At 44.3% G+C, this 8,720-nt stretch overlaps 1 long non-coding RNA gene across 1 annotated transcript; it reads left to right on the plus strand.

Moving 5' to 3' along the window:
• The first annotated feature begins 6,731 nt into the window (after positions 1 to 6,731).
• Positions 6,732 to 8,381, plus strand: LOC138947858 (uncharacterized). The gene is made up of 2 exons (XR_011449844.1): positions 6,732 to 7,633; positions 7,875 to 8,381. It is a non-coding gene; the product is annotated as an uncharacterized lncRNA (long non-coding RNA).
• Positions 8,382 to 8,720: the final 339 nt, after the last annotated feature.

Consider the following 8,720-nt stretch of genomic DNA (forward strand, 5'->3'; position numbering starts at 1 on the left):
TTACATTATCAAAGTTCTGGACAGCGATCTTCAAAGTGACAGTGGGCGTCTATTTCAGCACTACGAGGCGCACATGCGCATCTCCGGGTGTCCGTTCGGCCAACAGCAAAAATAAAGTAACCATTTCAGCACTGACCCAAGACGACCCAACCCGGCGGTCCCTTGCCCATTTCAGGTCTCCTCTAGCAGCCGACAGCCAGCTGTATACATTCCCCCCCCCCCCCCCGCATTTTTTGTGTGTTTTGTTCATACAAAGCCGGGTTTTCCCGTGTAACATGCCCCTAATGGCCGCTTTGCCGTGAGGGCGTAAAACTTACATTTTCTCATGCGCATCTACGGGACTTTGTTTGTCTGGTGTGTTTTTATGTGTCTGTGTGTGTATTTGTGTTTATGAGTGTGTATGGTTGTGTCTGTGTGTGTGTATTTGTGTTTATGAGTGTGTATGGTTGTGTCTGTGTGTGTATTTGTGTTTATGAGTGTGTATGGTTGTGTCTGTGTGTGTTTATGAGTGTGTATGGTTGTGTCTGTGTGTGTTTATGAGTGTGTATGGTTGTGTCTGTGTGTGTTTATGAGTGTGTATGGTTGTGTCTGTGTGTGTGTATTTGTGTTTATGAGTGTGTATGGTTGTGTCTGTGTGTGTTTATGAGTGTGTATGGTTGTGTCTGTGTGTGTGTATTTGTGTTTATGAGTGTGTATGGTTGTGTCTGTGTGTGTTTATGAGTGTGTATGGTTGTGTCTGTGTGTGTGTATTTGTGTTTATGAGTGTGTATGGTTGTGTCTGTGTGTGTTTATGAGTGTGTATGGTTGTGTCTGTGTGTGTGTATTTGTGTTTATGAGTGTGTATGGTTGTGTCTGTGTGTGTGTATTTGTGTTTATGAGTGTGTATGGTTGTGTCTGTGTGTGTGTATTTGTGTTTATGAGTGTGTATGGTTGTGTCTGTGTGTGTTTATGAGTGTGTATGGTTGTGTCTGTGTGTGTGTATTTGTGTTTATGAGTGTGTATGGTTGTGTCTGTGTGTGTTTATGAGTGTGTATGGTTGTGTCTGTGTGTGTGTATTTGTGTTTATGAGTGTGTATGGTTGTGTCTGTGTGTGTATTTGTGTTTATGAGTGTGTATGGTTGTGTCTGTGTGTGTATTTGTGTTTATGTGTGTGTGTGGTTGTGTCTGTGTGTGTATTTGTGTTTATGAGTGTGTATGGTTGTGTCTGTGTGTGTTTATGAGTGTGTATGGTTGTGTCTGTGTGTGTGTATTTGCGTTTATGAGTGTGTATGGTTGTGTCTGTGTGTGTATTTGTGTTTATGAGTGTGTATGGTTGTGTCTGTGTGTGTATTTGTGTTTATGAGTGTGTATGGTTGTGTCTGTGTGTGTATTTGTGCTTATGAGTGTGTATGGTTGTGTCTGTGTGTGTATTTGTGTTTATGAGTGTGTATGGTTGTGTCTGTGTGTGTGTATTTGTGTTTATGAGTGTGTATGGTTGTGTCTGTGTGTGTATTTGTGTTTATGAGTGTGTATGGTTGTGTCTGTGTGTGTGTATTTGTGTTTATGAGTGTGTATGGTTGTGTCTGTGTGTGTATTTGTGTTTATGAGTGTGTATGGTTGTGTCTGTGTGTGTATTTGTGTTTTATGAGTGTGTATGGTTGTGTCTGTGTGTGTATTTGTGTTTATGAGTGTGTATGGTTGTGTCTGTGTGTGTATTTGTGTTTTATGAGTGTGTATGGTTGTGTCTGTGTGTGTATTTGTGTTTTATGAGTGTGTATGGTTGTGTCTGTGTGTGTATTTGTGTTTATGAGTGTGTATGGTTGTGTCTGTGTGTGTATTTGTGTTTTATGAGTGTGTATGGTTGTGTCTGTGTGTGTATTTGTGTTTATGAGTGTGTATGGTTGTGTCTGTGTGTGTATTTGTGTTTATGAGTGTGTATGGTTGTGTCTGTGTGTGTATTTGTGTTTTATGAGTGTGTATGGTTGTGTCTGTGTGTGTTTATGAGTGTGTATGGTTGTGTCTGTGTGTGTATTTGTGTTTATGAGTGTGTATGGTTGTGTCTGTGTGTGTATTTGTGTTTATGAGTGTGTCTGTGTGTGTATTTGTGTTTATGAGTGTGTATGGTTGTGTCTGTGTGTGTATTTGTGTTTATGTGTGTGTATGGTTGTGTCTGTGTGTGTATTTGTGTTTATGAGTGTGTCTGTGTGTGTATTTGTGTTTTATGAGTGTGTATGGTTGTGTCTGTGTGTGTTTATGAGTGTGTATGGTTGTGTCTGTGTGTGTATTTGTGTTTATGAGTGTGTATGGTTGTGTCTGTGTGTGTATTTGTGTTTATGAGTGTGTATGGTTGTGTCTGTGTGTGTATTTGTGTTTATGAGTGTGTATGGTTGTGTCTGTGTGTGTATTTGTGTTTATGAGTGTGTATGGTTGTGTCTGTGTGTGTATTTGTGTTTATGAGTGTGTATGGTTGTGTCTGTGTGTGTATTTGTGTTTATGAGTGTGTATGGTTGTGTCTGTGTGTGTTTATGAGTGTGTATGGTTGTGTCTGTGTGTGTATTTGTGTTTATGAGTGTGTATGGTTGTGTCTGTGTGTGTATTTGTGTTTTATGAGTGTGTATGGTTGTGTCTGTGTGTCATGAATCGATATTCTGAAGCGCGAACCTGTCAAGAATAGAATAGGCAACCGAGACTACTCGCGCATTACACGACGTAGCAATGTGACGTATTCATGTGACGTATCCAAGTGTACTGGGCGCATATAGCAAGAATGAACGCTGACCCGCAGAACCAGAATACGGCCGAGGCCGTAGTTTCAGATGTTGAAGGTGGTGACACATATGTCAACACCCAAGGAGAATCGAGCGATAATGATTCTCAGACGTTAGGCGCGCGTGTAACGACTTATGTATCCGCTGTGAGTAATGATCGTGCAGGTCCGATCCACCCTGTAAAATCCGGATTGGAGTGGACTCGCGAACTTTTGGCGATAGGACGAGAGTTAGGACTCGAAGGCAAAGACTTGCGGGAGTTTGTAGCTGAAGAACGCGCACGAGAGGAACGTGAACGTGAACGTGAAGTTCTCGAACGTGAACGTGAACGTGAAGTTCTCGAACGTGAACGTGAACGTGAAGTTCTCGAACGTGAACGTGAACGTGAAGTTCTCGAACGTGAACGTGAACGTGAAGTTCTCGAACGTGAACGTGAACGTGAAGTTCTCGAACGTGAACGAGAAGCCGATCGCGCGTTTCAGCTAGAACAGTTGAGGATACAAACGGAAGCACGCCGAGACAACGCCAACAATAACGCGTCGAGGCGTCGTGGGGATGACGACTTTATCCCAAAAATCCCTTTTCTTGATGACAAAGACGACATCGAGAGTTGGTTTGCACAATTTGAACATTATGCAACCGACTGTCATCTCGACGACGAACGCAAAGCTACGAGAATAGTGTATTTCCTGAAAGGAAAGGCAAGAACCATTTATGCAAAACTCAGTTTCGAAGACGCGCGCAACTACAACACTTTGAAGAATGCGTTGTATGATGGATTTCAACTGACAGCAGATCAATATCGGAAGAAATTCCGTCAGCTAAAGCGAAACCCATCTGACACGTACAAAGAACATGTCACCAAACTTGAGCGCATCCTCGATAAATGGATCGAGTTAGCCAAGTGCGATGAACATGTGGCAGATCTGAAGGATCTAGTTCTCAGAGAACAATTAGAGAACACCTTCCCTGCCGAAGTGATGTTGCACGTACTTGATCGGAAACCGAAGTCTGCGAAAGAAATGGGCGAAATTGCCACGGAGTACGAACAATCACGTTCGAACATCAGGCCACGGCAATCTCACCAAAACCATTCTAGCGGCAGCGCGTTTTCGAACACGAAAAGTTCGAATGTCGTCAAAAGTGACGCGAAAGAGAAAACGTCACAGAAAGAACATAAATACGTGAGCGATGATGAAAAACAAAGACTGAAAGCCACAGGCTGTTGTTTTTTTTGCAGAGGCAAAGGACACACGTCACGATTTTGTCCCAATAAGGGAGAAGGCGCTCACGCAGTTCATGTTCGAAATGAATTTGATGAACAAGAAATCCCCGTACATCTTGACAAGCTGTGCAAGTCGTGCGAAAAGAAGGATTTCAAAGAGGAAGTGTTCATCAAGTTAGACGGCCGAATCGTAAAAGCATTACGCGATTCCGGGTGCTCAGGTATTATGGTCAGTGCCGACCTTATACCTGAAGAAAGGTACTTGGCAAAGAAAAAAGAAACTACTCTCGCAGAGAAGAAAACACGGAAATTGTGTCCCACGGCTGTGGCCCACATTGACTGTCCGTATTTTGATGCCAAAACCGAAGTGGTCATACTCGAAGATCCCATTTATCCTGTCCTCATAGGAAAATGGTATGGTGTAGGCCAGAACAAGAGGAAGACCCCTTTGTTTCCAGTACGTGACCCGAGTTGGTATCAAGGTGAGACCAACGCGGCGGTCAGTACACGTAAGCAAGAGAAGGAGGAAAAAGAGCGGAATGAGAAACCTGTGCCGGGAACTAGGCATGATGACAGAAATACACACAAGATGTATTCCCCTCAAGATCTCAAGAAGGCTCAGAATGATGATGAAACACTGGCAAAAGTACGCCAGATGGCTGTTTCAGGAGAGTCATTCCACGGTGTGAGGTATGTCTACAAGAAAGAAATCTTGTACAGGACAACCCTCGACAAAACCGGGAGTGAATCTAGTAAAGTCGTTGTTCCCAAAGAAATGAGAACCAAAGTTCTTTCTTTTGGGCACGACCACCCGATGGCAGGTCATCTCGGGCAAAAGAAAACCACTGATAGAATCCGGTGTGAGTTCTGGTGGCCAGGTTTTGTCGGAGACATAAAACGTTACTGTCTCTCGTGTGACACATGCCAACGAACAGCGCCGAAAGGCAGAACCAAGAAAGCACCGTTGGGACAGATGCCTACCATCAATCCCGTGTTCAAGAGGGTCGCTGTCGACATCATTGGTCCAATAAAGCCAATGTCGGAAAGCAAAAAACAATACATTCTGACTATGGTGGACTACGCCACAAGATATCCTGAAGCTGTTGCACTGAAGGATATTCGTGCTGACACAGTGGCAGAAGCACTATTTGAGATGTGGACGAGACTGGGAATTCCAGACGAAGTGATCACCGATCAAGGAACCCAGTTCACGTCCAATCTCATGAAGGAAGTGAACCAGTTTCTGAGCATCAAGCACAAAATGACCACCCCTTTCCATCCTCAAGCCAATGGATTAGTGGAGCGATTTAATCGAACGCTCAAAAGCATGCTCAGGAAGTTGGCAATAGAACAGCCAGTGTTGTGGGATACATTCATCCCAGCACTGCTTTTTGCTTACCGCGAAGCACCTCAAGACAGTCTTGGTTTCTCACCCTTTGAAATGCTGTATGGCAAGACCATCAGAGGTCCCATGCAGGTTCTGCGACGTGCATGGACTGATGAATCGGTCGAAGGTGAACAGAAGACAACGGCAGAATACGTTGTCGACCTCAGAAACAGGATTGAAGAAACGTGTGAGATTGCCAAAGAAAACCTAGCTAAGTCATCACAGAAGCAAGCCGGGTATTTCAACCGGAAGACTGCGCTCAGGTCGATCGAAGTCGGCAAGAAAGTGCTACTTCTGCTTCCCGTGAAACACAACAAACTAGAGTTGACTTGGCGCGGCCCATACGTAGTGACTGAGAAAGTCAACCAGTTTGACTACAGAGTCAAAGTCGGGACGAAACAAAAGGTGTACCACATCAACCTAATGAAAGAATATCAAGAACGTGACATCGTCACGCGTGATGTTGCTGTCGTTACACCTGAAGAAGAAGAAGAAGAAGAAGAAGCAGAAGAACACATCGCCGTAGTCATCGAGGAAGATGATACGATGAACGATGATATCTTCCAAATAGACACTCAGAAGATGATTCCTCTGCTGGAAACTACTCGTACAGAAGATGTCACAAGCGTGAACTTCTGTAAAGAATTGAGTAGAGAAAGAACAAAAGAGGCGAAAGCGATCTGTAGTGCATTCTCCAAGAATCTGACTGATGTACCGATTACTACCAACTTGGAGAAGTGCAGAATCGAACTTACAGAGAAGAAACCTGTGTTTGTTCGACCGAGACCCATACCTCATGCGATGGTGAAAACGGTCGAAGACGAGATCGACGAGATGTTGAAGCTTGGGGTCATTGAACCGGCAAACTCACCGTACAATGCTCCAATCGTTCTTGTGAAGAAGAAAGGAGGCAAGTACCGGTTTTGCTGTGACCTACGTGAGTTGAACAAAGTGACAGTGTTCGACGCAGAGCCCATAACTGATGTCGATCATCTCTTCCAGAGCTTAGGGAAGGCTAAGTTCTTTACAAAGTTAGACCTTACTAAGGGGTACTGGTGTATTCCAATCGTGGAAGAGGACAGAGACAAAACTGCGTTCACCACCTCGAGAGGACAGTTTCGGTGGGCGAACATGCCATTTGGTCTCAAGACAGCAACTGGCATATTCAACCGCATGATGCGAAAGTTGCTGGGCCCACTCAAACGTGACGATGTTTTCCATTTCATGGATGATATCTTGATAGCCACGGAGAGCTGGGAAGAGCACATGGTCGCGCTGAAAGCCGTCCTACAGCGTTTACAAGACGCAAGCATATCAGCAAAACCGTCGAAATGCTATGTCGGCTACAGCGAACTGCCACACCTTGGGCATGGAATCGGAGGTGGGAAACGTTGGCCAGAGGCAGACAAAGTTGACAAGATCAAGTCAGCCACTCCGCCATCCACAAAGAAGGAACTGCGTTCGTTCCTAGGTCTTTGCGGTTTCTACCGATCCTACATCAACTCTTACGCGAGCATTGCAATACCTCTGACAGACATGACAAAGAAGTCACAGCCTGACAAGCTGAAGTGGGACGAACAAAGTCGTCAAAGCTTCGAGGAGCTGAAAGAGGCGATTTGCAAGACGCCCGTACTGTGCATGCCCGACCATGAAAAAGAGTTTGTCTTGAGAACTGACGCATCCGACCGAGGCATCGGAGCAGTTCTGATGCAAGAACAGGACAAGACTCTGCGACCTCTCGCCTACCAGAGTAAAAAACTAAATGGTGCCGAGAGCAGGTACGCCACTGTAGAAAAAGAGTGTTTGGCGACAGTCTGGGGGATCCAGAAATTCGAGAGATATCTCTACGGAAGACATTTCACGCTGGAAACGGATCACCAACCTCTCAAATGTCTGCAGAGACAGCCAACAAACCCACGTCTGATGAGGTGGGCTCTCCAATTACAGCCCTACGATTTCACCGTGCGTGTGATACCGGGTTGTGACAACCATGGAGCAGATTATTTAAGTCGCGCTTCATATTGTGACTAAATTTGGGAAATTCATTCTCAAGAAAGGGGCTGTCATGAATCGATATTCTGAAGCGCGAACCTGTCAAGAATAGAATAGGCAACCGAGACTACTCGCGCATTACACGACGTAGCCAAGTGACGTATTCATGTGACGTATCCAAGTGTACTGACGTAAACTAAAATCGTTTCACGAGAGGGTCGTTTTCCGCAAGTCCACGGAACGAAGAACGCTTGGAAGAAAAGCCGTTCCCCTTCTTTGAAGGTAAGTGACTGTGATTATTACATCGACAATCGTTCCACGGGATCTGGGCGGAGATGAGTGTATCGTGTCAGTCATGTACATTGTGTTGTTGTCAAGTTGTGTACGTTTGAATGTGCGCTGTTGCCAAATCCCCATTTTCCGAAACACAGTAATAGAATGAGAACGATAATAAAATATGAACAAACCAAGTCTTTTAGACAGGCTGTGTAGGTAACACATATGGCCCTTTGATCTGTTTCAGGAACCCACGGTCCAATTGATTCATTCATCTTCCTCTTCCTCATGTTGCCGTAATTGTGGAGAGAGATGTAACCAGACTACTACTGCTATTAACTTGATGATGGTGTCTTGAGAAGAAGAGTGATGACCCAAACCAGGAGCGCGGTCTTCAAGACCAGTCAAGTGCTGCACGTCATCTCGAGTACCTTTTCAATGACATCGAGCTAAGTCAAAACTTCATAAACATTATGTGTATTCCTTTTGTTTTGATGTCCTCCAAGGGAAAGTTCTGAAGAACGTTTGCGGCAGCGGAGTCACGTTAGATTACCATGACAGAATTGAAATCCAGCAGCAATAGACATTTGATCAGAGTGTGCTGTGATGCAAGTAACATGACCTAGCTTGAACAGTGTGTGATACATTTAGTACGATACTGATATTTAGCAAAAATATAGACTAACCTGATTAATGTGTGCTGCATTGCAAGAATCTTATTAACACTATCCATGTATTAAATTATGTAAACCAATGTTGACCTTTCTCCGCTACTTCGAGAGCATGGGAAAGAGTGAAGGAAAGTCAAGTCAAGGCAGTACCTGTTTCTTTAGCTAATACGAAAAGGCGGCGTGTTTTCCTTCCATAAACTTCCTTTGGAAGGCGCACGCAGAAAGAAACAGGCTGACGAAAACTGACCTGTGACACTGTGTGTGTATTTGTGTTTTATGAGTGTGTATGGTTGTGTCTGTGTGTGTATTTGTGTTTATGAGTGTGTATGGTTGTGTCTGTGTGTGTATTTGTGTTTTATGAGTGTGTATGGTTGTGTCTGTGTGTGTATTTGTGTTTATGAGTGTGTATGGTTGTGTCTGTG

The sequence above is a fragment of the Littorina saxatilis genome, linkage group LG14 (genome assembly GCF_037325665.1).
Source record: "Littorina saxatilis isolate snail1 linkage group LG14, US_GU_Lsax_2.0, whole genome shotgun sequence".
NCBI lineage: Eukaryota > Metazoa > Mollusca > Gastropoda > Littorinimorpha > Littorinidae > Littorina > Littorina saxatilis.